This window comes from Pelophylax lessonae, assembly GCF_965119305.1.
Source record: "Pelophylax lessonae genome assembly, chromosome: 7".
Lineage (NCBI taxonomy): Eukaryota > Metazoa > Chordata > Amphibia > Anura > Ranidae > Pelophylax > Pelophylax lessonae.
In genome coordinates, this window is record NC_138774.1 from 43,960,075 (window position 1) to 43,972,085 (window position 12,011).

Sequence of the window (12,011 nt, forward strand, 5' to 3'; positions counted from 1 at the left end):
AGGATATCCCTGTACTTGGCCGCATTCATCTTTCTCTCGATTGCAACCAGTCGTCCTGTCCCTGCAGCTGAAAAACACCCCCACAGCATGATGCTGCCACCACCATGCTTCACTGTTGGGACTGTATTGGACAGGTGATGAGCAGTGCCTTGTTTTCTCCACACATACCGCTTAGAATTAAGGCCAAAAAGTTCAATTTTGGTCTCATCAGACCAGAGAATCTTATTTCTCACCATCTTGGAGTCCTTCAGGTGTTTTTTAGCAAACTCCATGCGGGCTTTCATGTGTCTTACACTGAGGAGAGGCTTCCGTCGGGCCACTCTGCCATAAAGCCCCGACTGGTGGAGGGCTGCAGTGATAGTTGACTTTCTACAACTTTCTCCCATCTCCTGACTGCATCTCTGGAGCTCAGCCACAGTGATCTTTTGGTTCTTCTTTACCTCTCTCACCAAGGCTCTTCTCCCCCGATAGCTCAGTATGGCCGGACGGCCAGCTCTAGGAAGGGTTCTGGTCGTCCCAAACGTCTTCCATTTGAGGATTATGGAGGCCACTGTGCTCTTAGGAACCTTAAGTGCAGCAGAAATCTTTTTGTAACCTTGGCCAGATCTGTGCCTTGCCACAATTCTGTCTCTGAGCTCTTCAGGCAGTTCCTTTTGACCTCATGATTCTCATTTGCTCTGACATGCATTGTGATCTGGAAGGTCTTATATAGACAGGTGTGTGGCTTTCCTAATCAAGTCCAATCAGTATAATCAAACACAGCTGGACTCAAATGAAGGTGTAGAACCATCTCAAGGATGATCAGAAGAAATGGAAAGCACCTGAGTTAAATATATGAGTGTCACAGCAAAGGGTCTGAATACTTAGGACCATGTGATATTTCAGTCTTTCTTTTTTAATAAATCTGCAACAATGTCAATAATTCTGTGTTTTTCTGTAAGTATGGGGTGCTATGTGTACATTTATGAGGAAGAAGAACGAACTTAAATGATTTTAGCAAATGGCTGCAATATAACAAAGAGTGAAAAATTTAAGGGGGTCTGAATACTTTCCGTACCCACTGTAACTGAATGTCCGTGTCAGCAGTAATTTAATCCAGAAGTCCCAAAACGTGATAAAAAGTGAAATACACCAATAATAAATATATATATAAAATATGAAATAAGTGCTGTGTAATCATCCACCACCACATGCAAATCTGTTTACCAGAAAGCACAGGTAATGGAGCCAAGCAACCATTAGGGATAAGCCGATGTTCACAAGACAGCAGGGCTTCCAACAGGTTATAAATACAGGAGATATCCTGGAGGATTACCAACTGCCAGAGGAAGAAAGGTTTCACCAATACATCCGCGCCTATCCCACGTTCACAGATCCAGGGGTCACCATACAGCCATCATGTAGAAAAACAATAGGCACTCCATAGTGTGAATCAGTTAAAATAATTTATTAAAGGTAAAGAAATCCACTTACAAAATGGAGCAAATCGCGCTGGTTAAAAGAAAGCCAGCCGGCTAATCGCTCTGCCCGTCCTTCTGGGTAACGCTCGTGACGTTGGCATGCTGTGATCCGACATGTTTCGTCATATGACGTCTTCCTGAGGTACGGGCGGTGTGCTGACTCCACCATATTTATAGAGACGCAACGCAAGAGCTCCGCCTTAGTTTGAGCCGTGGAAACCCTCTAGAATCACGATTTTGAAGATGGGAATAGTACCAATCAATATAGGACCACCGATAGACTATTTAGCCTAGAACATTGGGATAGAAAAGGCGGGGCTTTGCGGGCCAGTGGGAGTAGAAGGATCAGAAACCAAAACCAATTATAAAATCAAAAAATACATTTTATTATAGAAAGTAAAAAACAAAAAACAAGCATGGGTTACCATGCATGTATAATAGCACCGAAATAACATACAAAGTTGTTAAAACCAAATTCTAACATCACTGTTTAAATAGAAACAAATCCCACAGGGGATTAGAGCGAACAACAAAGCATGTGTAGGTGGATGATGGGTCTCAAAGCTGAATTCGGTCACGGTAGGTCCCCAGCAAGCCGACGCGTTTCGCTTATGGCTTCCTCAGGGCCTGAGAGACCATAACAGACCGAGTGTTTCCTTTTTGAACAGTGACTTGTGTTAGGCGACAGGGCTATAGCGATGCATAGGCTGTTTGGAAGATAATATCTCCGTGTTCACCATATATACATTGTATAGGCATCAAATAGAAGTTTCTTGCATAAAATCTGATATATTAGATCCCAACTGTGTCATCAAGGTCAAGGCTTCTAAGTACGACTCCACTTAAGCCTCTTGGGGTATAGTGACCCCTCAGCGAATAGGTATCCTCTTCCTAGGTTTGTTCATCCATATGTGCGTTCACCCCCAGATCCAATCAATCTAGTGTATTATATTGCAACAACTTAAGCCAAGCTCAAGGGACCTTTTTCTGTGTAGTTAGTAGGGAGTATATCCCCAACCTTGTCCTAAATGACCTCTACTTAGATTGAACAGTACCTCCAGGCAGGTAACAAGGGGCTCTATGTACATCTATCCAAATATATGGACCTGTAGTCCAGGGCTATCCAAGCCCTCTGTATGGTCATATGCTCGCCTCCTGCCTACATGTATATGTAGGCAGGAGGCGAGCATATGACCATACAGAGGGCTTGGATAGCCCTGGACTACAGGTCCATATATTTGGATAGATGTACATAGAGCCCCTTGTTACCTGCCTGAGGTACTGTTCAATCTAAGTAGAGGTCATTTAGGACAAGGTTGGGGATATACTCCCTACTAACTACACAGAAAAAGGTCCCTTGAGCTTGGCTTAAGTTGTTGCAATATAATACACTAGATTGATTGGATCTGGGGGTGAACGCACATATGGATGAACAAACCTAGGAAGAGGATACCTATTCGCTGAGGGGTCACTATACCCCAAGAGGCTTAAGTGGAGTCGTACTTAGAAGCCTTGACCTTGATGACACAGTTGGGATCTAATATATCAGATTTTATGCAAGAAACTTCTATTTGATGCCTATACAATGTATATATGGTGAACACGGAGATATTATCTTCCAAACAGCCTATGCATCGCTATAGCCCTGTCGCCTAACACAAGTCACTGTTCAAAAAGGAAACACTCGGTCTGTTATGGTCTCTCAGGCCCTGAGGAAGCCATAAGCGAAACGCGTCGGCTTGCTGGGGACCTACCGTGACCGAATTCAGCTTTGAGACCCATCATCCACCTACACATGCTTTGTTGTTCGCTCTAATCCCCTGTGGGATTTGTTTCTATTTAAACAGTGATGTTAGAATTTGGTTTTAACAACTTTGTATGTTATTTCGGTGCTATTATACATGCATGGTAACCCATGCTTGTTTTTTGTTTTTTACTTTCTATAATAAAATGTATTTTTTGATTTTATAATTGGTTTTGGTTTCTGATCCTTCTACTCCCACTGGCCCGCAAAGCCCCGCCTTTTCTATCCCAATGTTCTCCACTAATCTTCAACAGGGGTAAGGGCCTATCTCACACGGCATTTTTTGTTTACAGACTATTTAGCCTGTACACATTTCTGACCAGTGCTGGATCTACAGTATAATTTGTCCCCCCAGGCCAATGGCCTGCCTCTTGAACCAGTCGTCAATCTAGTCTTAAAACAAAACTAAAGGCAAGAAATACTCACCTGTGCTTCAACAGTCCCTTGCTGCACTGGCATCTTCTTACCTGCTTATTTCGTGTGCCAGTCTTCAGCCATCTTGATTGGCCAGTGCAGAATGACATCCCTCCTGGGCATGCCACTGTGTCAGAAATGTAAAAAAGCGCTGCACATTCTTCCGAGGATTGTGAACAGGCAGGTAAGTGCATTTTATTGCAGAAGAGACATTGAATGTCTCCTGCAAAAAAGACCCTGCCTGTTTGCAATTTTTAATTTTTTGCCTTCTAGTCCTGCTTAAAGGTCGCCATATGTGGCCTGATTTTCTCTTCTTTAGCCTGTGCGCTGAATGTAAAAATCTTATCGATTCCACCATCTATGCTAACAGTGTGCATTGAGGTATCTCCACTGCCAGCTATCATATTTAGGCACTTGCAGCTGCCTGAACACAGTAGTGCTTCTGAACAGTGACTGTATCTGATAGGCTGCATTCATGGTTCGACCAATAATTTTCCACTCAACTTACTCTATTTTTAAATCGACTTTGTTGAAACAAATGGTGCTTGCGCCCTGTAAACGTGACTAGGTGGCTGTAGAGCCACTCAGTTCACTTCTACAAGAAAGCCAATTGCCGGTTTAAAATGTTGGTACTGGGATCTGATCCCTATGCAGCCACTTCATCCTGAGGTTGTACAGGTACATCCTAAGTGGTTGAAGTGGTTAAACTCGCAGGCCCAGCTTTGCAGCCAGCTATTGCTGCTTTCTGTCACTCAGACCACAGCTATTTGGACTAGAGAAATTAACAACCAGCAGGAATCCTGTCTTGCAGGGTTGAACCTTGGTGGAGCACTTGCAGACAGCACCTTCTGCCTTTCTCTTTTGTGTTTATGCCCTAGCAAAAGTCAAGGCACAAATCCCTAGAATGGCTCTCCTTTTCATCCCTATGCACAGAATCTTATGGCTAATAGCGTGGTCAGCTAAAGTTGCATTGAAACATCCTCAAATACTGCACTTTGAAGAAGAAAGTCTAATTGATGAGGCAATTTACAAATTCATTGGTGTTGCAGGCGGAAAAGTGCTAATTCCACAATGGAAGGTTTCAAAAAACCCCTTTCTGGGGGGGGGCTTCTCAAAAAAAAAAAAAAAAAATTGCCCCGTTACTTTCCTTCATCTTCAGTATCAAAACTCAGTCCTTTAAGATCATAGACCCCCCTCAGTGAGATTCTCTGACAGTTTTAAACCTCATGGTAGACTAATTTGAGACCGTCTCTTCGCTCCATTCCATTTAATGCCTCTTTATTGCAATATTTTTTTGAACTGCAGGGTTCATACGGTCATGAAAATCCTGGAAAAGTCATGGGATTTTGACATGACACTTTCCAGGACTGGAATAGTTATGGAAAATGAGTAAACCCCACTAAGTTTTGGAAAAGTCATGGAATTTCGTGCAACTATTTTATTTAGAAAATGTATTGTATTGTACTGTATTCTGTGGGAGCGGGGGACAGTAAGTGGACTATTTTTTCTGTTTCGGGTTTAGGCGGATTAATCAGCCGCAGCGCACTGCACAGCTGAAGCCTGATCACTGGTCTCTTCAATATGAATAGACCGTGACAGGCTGGGAACTCTGCGGCGGATTGATCTGCTGAAACCTGAAACTGAGAAGTGCACTTACTGTCCCGCTCCCAGGGGCGTACCAGCAGGGGGGGGGGGAGGGGGGCGCGCACACTGGGGGTTGTCAGCCTTGCCGCTCGAATCGCCGCACTGGGGGGTGTCAGGCCGCACTGGGAGGGGGGGGGTGTCAGGCCGGTGTCCGCCGGGCCGCTCGCATGGCCGAACTGGGGGGTGTCCGAAGGGCCGCCCGCATCGCCGCACTGGGGGGGGGGTGTCAGGCTGGTGTCCGCCGGGCCACCCGCATCTCCGCACTGATGGGTGTCAGGCCGGTGTCCGCATCTCCGTGTAAAGAACTTCTTAGAAGGCAGCTGCAGCGGCAGGAAGAAGGTCAGTGTGTGCTGGATAGGAGGGGGATGGGATGGGGCGGCTGCATAGAGATGAATTGAATTTCAATTCATATATTTATTCCTCATGCTGTCGCTGAATGCTTGTTACTCCTCCTCTCAGCGGCTGCAGGAGGAATATGGAAAGTTCAATTCATCTATATGCAGCTGCCCCATCCCCCTCCTATACAACTTCCTTTGCTGGCCCCCCTCAATGCTCCTTAGCCCCCCCCCCCAGTGCTATTAACCCCCCCCAGTGTTCTTTAGCCCCCCCCCAGGGCTCTTTAGCTCCCCACAGTGCTTTTCATCTCCCCCCCCCCCCCCATGCTCCCTGGCTCCCCCCTCAGTTATTTCCAGTTCCCCCCCAGATAGTGCTTTCCAGTCCCCCCCCCCCCCCCCGTGCTCTCCATCCCCCTGGTTTTCCCTGCTTCCACCACCCTGCGCCTTCCAACCCCCCTGCAATGCTTTCCAAACCCCCCCTTAATTCTCTCTCTCTCCCCCCCCCCCCCCAACCGTGCCCTTCGGCTCTTCCAGTGCTCTCTGCTTCCCCTGTGCTCTCCGGCCTCCCTAGTGCTCTTCTATCTTCTATCATGTCCGCAGTTCTTGACCTTCTCTTGTATCATGTTTGCAGTCTCTGACCATCTCCTGTATCACATCCGCACTCTCTGACCATCTCTTGCATCATGTCCGCACTCTCTGACCATCTCTTGCATCATGTCCGCACTCTCTGACCATCTCTTGCATCATGTCCGCACTCTCTGACCATCTCTTGCATCATGTCCGCACTCTCTGACCATCTCTTGCATCATGTCCGCACTCTCTGACCATCTCTTGCATCATGTCCGCACTCTCTGACCATCTCTTGCATCATGTCCGCACTCTCTGACCATCTCTTGCATCATGTCCGCACTCTCTGACCATCTCTTGCATCATGTCCGCACTCTCTGACCATCTCTTGCATCATGTCCGCACTCTCTGACCATCTCTTGCATCATGTCCGCACTCTCTGACCATCTCTTGCATCATGTCCGCACTCTCTGACCATCTCTTGCATCATGTCCGCACTCTCTGACCATCTCTTGCATCATGTCCGCACTCTCTGACCATCTCTTGCATCATGTCCGCACTCTCTGACCATCTCTTGCATCATGTCCGCACTCTCTGACCATCTCTTGTATCATGTCCGCACTCTCTGACAATCTCTTGTATCATGTCAGCACTCTCTGACCATCTCTTGTATCATGTCCGCAGTCTCTGACCATCTTCTGTATCATGTCCGCAGTCTCTGACCATCTTCTTGTATCATGTCTGCAGTCTCTGACCATCTTCTGTATCATGTCCGCAGTCTCTGACCATCTTCTGTATCATGTCTGCAGTCTCTGACCATCTCTTGTATCATGTCGGCAGTCTCTGACCATCTCTTCTACCATGTCCGCAACCTCTGACCATCTCCTGTACCATGTCTGCAGCCTTTGACCACCTCCTGTATCATGTCCACAGCCCCACACTTTTTTTTTTTCCCAGGACTTGACCCCTGAGTATAGACAAGAGTAAGTGCCACATTTGTGCATCTGTGCCATCCATACCAGTCCACCTGCACCTCCATCATGACTGTGGCTTGGGCCTAAAGAGTAAGCGCGGCATTTTGTGCATCTGACTGTGCCATCCATACCAGTCTGGGTTCACCTCCATCATGACTGCCTAAACTGAAGCTTTTTCCCCAAGCAGGAGCGGCCATTAATCTTCTTTCTCCAGTTACAGTATATTGGTCAAATTACAAGTTAACTTTATGGGGGTAACACAGTTTCAGCTAAAGTTATGGGCCATACACACTATAAGATTTTCTGAAGACTTTTTCCTTTAGACTTACCAAAACCATATAATATGAGGTCAAACCTTAACACTTTCAATTTGTATGCAATCTGGCAGGCCCTTGCACTACATAGAAAAGGTAAATCTGAAGGAAAAAGTCTTCAGAAAATCTTATAGTGTGTATGGCCCTTTAGTGTGTTCACAGGGTAGCAATGCCAGAGAAATGCAGCTTTAAAATGTATGGCTTCATGATGAAAAGTATGAGAGGTGGCTGGAGAAAGATCAGGACCTGGGACGTGCTAAATGTTCACTGTGTCGTAAAACGTTTGACATTTCGAACATGGGAGAGGCAGCGCTGTCTAGCCACGCTAAAGGTGCTAAGCACCAGTCTGCAGCTGCATGCTCGACACCTTCCAATTGGATCGTTGGCTTTTTCACCCGTGCACCTGAAGTGACACCGGCTCCCAGCTGCGGCAGCGGTGCTTCCATCTCATCCACTGTAAAACAAGGGACCATTTTGAGTCACGCTGTATCCAGAAACGAAACCCTAACTGCAGAGGTACTGTACACTACAAAGATTGTCATTTATTTTAGTAAAAATATGCTGGGTGTGACATGGATTTTCGTCTTATTTAACATGTATACATAGACATTTCATGAAACTTTAGGTCATGAATATTTACGTGAAGTCATGGAAAAGTCATGGAAATTTATTGGTAAAAATGTGTATGAACCCTGGAACTGGAACAAGGATGCTCCTTCTCTCGACCTCCATATGTCCCGTTCTAGCTAAGCAAGAAACTCCCTAGTCACCACCTGGGCGAAGGAAAATGGTCCCTTTTTATTCAAACATCATTAATCTCATATTTCAGAAATGGGATGTGGACATCCTGGCCTCCAAGTACAACAAGGAGTTACCCCCGTTAATAGCCAGAACCAAGGATTCTCTAGCACTAGCTTCAGATTTTCCGATAATTCCTTGGACCCTGTTCCAGGTCATACATGCCTTTTCTCCAGTGTGAATTCTGTCTCGACTGCTCCACAATATAGAGCAAGAGAAGAAAAACACACCGCAGTCTTGAGCCTAGCATTTGGCACACGGTTGCAGTATGCCCCTATTCACTTAAATGGGTTACATTCTGCGGCTGTACTGCCACCTGAATGTGACAGAGGATGTATTGATGCTCTTGCAGCCTAAAGTGGACCTTCAGTCATTTTTTCATCTTTCCATCTATTACATCCTCTGCCCTTGTTGTTTTAACTTTGGATAGTAAAACATTTTTTTCTGCCAGTAAATACTTTATACAGACCACTTTCTTGTCTAGTAATTAGCCTAGGCCAGTGATGGCGAACTTTGGCACCCAGATGTTTTAGAACTACATTTCCCATGATGCTCAACTACACTGCAGAGTGCATGAGCATCATGGGAAATGTAGTTCCACAACATCTGGGGTGCCAAGGTTCGCCATCACTGGCATAGGCTAATGAAATTGTGCACATCTCTCTCTCTCACTCTCATTAGTTTTCCAGCATGGGGTGGGAGGGGATGAGTCATAGGAGGGCCAATAAGCGCTGCAGAGCTGGACGGGGCTAGATAAGGGCGGAGATAACAGGAGACTGCAGAGATCCATGTGTATGCATGCAGAGAGGAGAAATGTTCAGGCAAGCAGTGGTGTGTGTGTGTGTGTGTGTGTGTGTGTATGTATGTATGTGTATATGTGTGTATATATATATATATATATATATATATATATATATATATATATATATATATATAAATATATATATAATGTGTATGTGTGTGTAAATTCAGGAAGTGAACAGGCAGCAGCTTCAGGTGCCCACAGTTCAAATGGCTGCAACCAGACTTAGTGGAGGGAGATTTCTGCAGCATATTTGGCAACTACAGAATCACAGTATATATAAAATAATATGCAAAGTGGTTGGAGGGAAGCTCCAGAATGGCAAAGATGTTTTTATTACAAATTATGTGAACAGATTGCAGTTACTCTTTAACCACTTCCCATGTCCTTGAGTTTCTGTGGTTATTCGGGGATGATGCCTGCACCTACAGGCATCATCCCGGTATCGTTGTTTGCAGCCGGGTGATTCTCTACCAGGCAGAAGTGATCTGAGTGGCTAATTAGACACTCGATCACTTCTATGGGTGGCACTCTGGTCTCATTGCGGAGACCGGGACCGATGCAGCCGGCGGCGATCGCTGCCCTGTACAGAGAGAGAGAAACTGACAAAATTCCCCTCTCTCTGCAACCCTGCAAAGTGAAACCGGGAGCGACGAGTATTCGTCACTTCTGGTTCTGCCCCTTTATTTACCTGGTCACCAGCGGCCAGAGAAGCAGCCGATTGGACCGATCTCAGTCTGATCAGCTGCATAGGGGGCCAGAGGAGAAATTTGGGGTCTAATAGACCCCCAAATCTCTCCATAAAGTGGACTTGTCACGGCCCATGCTGTCACACGGGATGTTGTTTATAGCAATAAAGTTTGTACAAAAAAAAAGAAACAATACAGAAAAAAAATGTCCACTATTTATTTATCGACAGATGCAGCTCCATCTAGTCAGAGAATATAGGGTTATGCTGATCCTATCAGGAACAGGTACTAGGCTGGAAAAAAGCTTAACCACACCTATGGGGACTGTCCCTGCAGGCATAACCCCACACACCCTGCTATCATCACACCTTGTTATCATCAAACAGTTTGTTTCTGCCTAGTTTAAGGAATAGGACCTAGCTTCCTGCTGGGACTTCGGTCTTAGCTATTATAGGAAAGTTTGTTAGTTTGTGATGTTTTTATTTCCACTAGTTAGTTCTTAAGGACCAAGATTCAAAGGAAGTACAAGTAACAGCCGGCTGAGGTTTTGCACTGGATAATATAGATCCTTAAGTTCTCCCAGCCTGGCCAGCGAGTGTGAGCAGGTTATAGTCCAGAACTAGGCCTCGCAGAGACAGTGCCCCAATGGATGGGGACAAGCCTACGAGTGGACTGTCTCGCTGGGAAGCACACGACCTGGAACACCCTGAGTCACAGCTTGGCCTTGACTGACAGTACCCCCATCCCGGGTCGGAGGTGATCTGTTTTGGAATGGGTTCCTACCTGGTACCGTGGTATGGTGAGTAAATTGTCCCCCTAAAAACCCCTGTCGGTCTCGGGGCGGTTGTGGGCCCTTCCCTGGGATAGTCCGACCTTAGGGGCTCCCTCAGTTCCCCTGGCACCTCGGAGGACTAGTCCTGTGTACCCCGAGCAGGTTTTTACCTTGGGGGGCGTTAATAATGCGGCCGTTGTGGCGCTTATTTGAGGTGGGTGACTTGTCCTGTGTGGGCCCCTGCGCAGGGACCTTCCGATGCCTATTCTGGGCCCCCTTTTGGGGGTCCTGGAGAACGCATGGTGCGCCGTGGGGGCCGCCATTTTGCTGTGAATCATGATTTTTATATTTCTATTAGTTGATGTGGGCAGCCATTTTCTATAATTCTCCATTGAGAATGCATGAGCGGCCATTTTCCTGAGGTCCATAGGCTTGACAGGCATGCGGCATAGTTGTTTAAAATCTAGAGGCTGTGAGTTTTCTCCTACTCTTCCTGTACAGTCAGTGTCAGTTTCCTTTTTGCGCTGATTATGCTGGAAGTCTCCTCTGTGGTCTGGTAACATTTTCCTAGGGTTCCCTGTGGGCTTTGGTCACTATCAAAGGCCAAGTGTTGGCTTTGGCTATATAATTCCAAAGCCCGTTAGATACACATGCTTTAATTCATACCTTTATACAGGGAGTGCGTCATATGGCTCCCCCGAGAAGGTCCTCGCTACCTCCGTGGGACCTCAATCTGGTATTATCTGTTCTTCAAAAGCCTCCTTTTGAGAACATTCAGGAGATTTCTCTGCTTTCGTTGTCCAAGAAGGTTGCCTTCTTGGTGGCTATCGCTTCCGCTCGCAGGGTATCTGCACTGGCGCGTTGTCCTGCCGCTCACCTTATCTGGTTATACATAGGGATAAAGTGGTACATCGACCTAATCAGTCGTTTCTTCCTAAGGTTATTTCTGATCTTCACTCTGCCCTAAGCCCAAACATTCTAAGGAATTTGCGTTGCACTCTTTTCTGACGTGGTTCAGGTGATCAGGGTCTACCTGGAGTCGACGGAGTCTTTTAGAAAATCAGACACTCTTTTTATCCTTACCGAATGATCTCGTAAGGGATTGGCTGTGTCTGCGGCGACCATATCCAGATGGATCAGGCAGACGGTAGTTCAGGCTTATTCACTGAAGGGTCGGGTTCCTCCTTTTCCGGTGAAGGCGCATTCTACGGGAGTGCTGATTGCCTCTTGGGCTTTTCGCCATCATGCGTTGGTGCTGCAAGCCTGCAAGGTAGATGTGTTGGCATCTTTGGATACTTCCTTTGGCCGCAAGGTTTTGCAGGCTGCTGTTTTCTCTTTGAGGGTGTATTGTGTTTTCAGGGTGCGCTCCAGTTGTTCTGGTTGAGCTCCACGTTACCTGGTTGGCTAAGTTTAGCCTTTGGGGAGTTAAGTTTCCGAT

At 46.3% G+C, this 12,011-nt stretch overlaps 1 protein-coding gene across 1 annotated transcript in view; it reads left to right on the forward strand.

Moving 5' to 3' along the window:
- The window catches only part of LOC309559988 (uncharacterized protein), a 42,296-nt gene that overhangs the window by 25,387 nt on the left and 4,898 nt on the right, over nucleotides 1-12,011 (forward strand). The gene's annotated exons all lie outside the window — the stretch shown is intronic.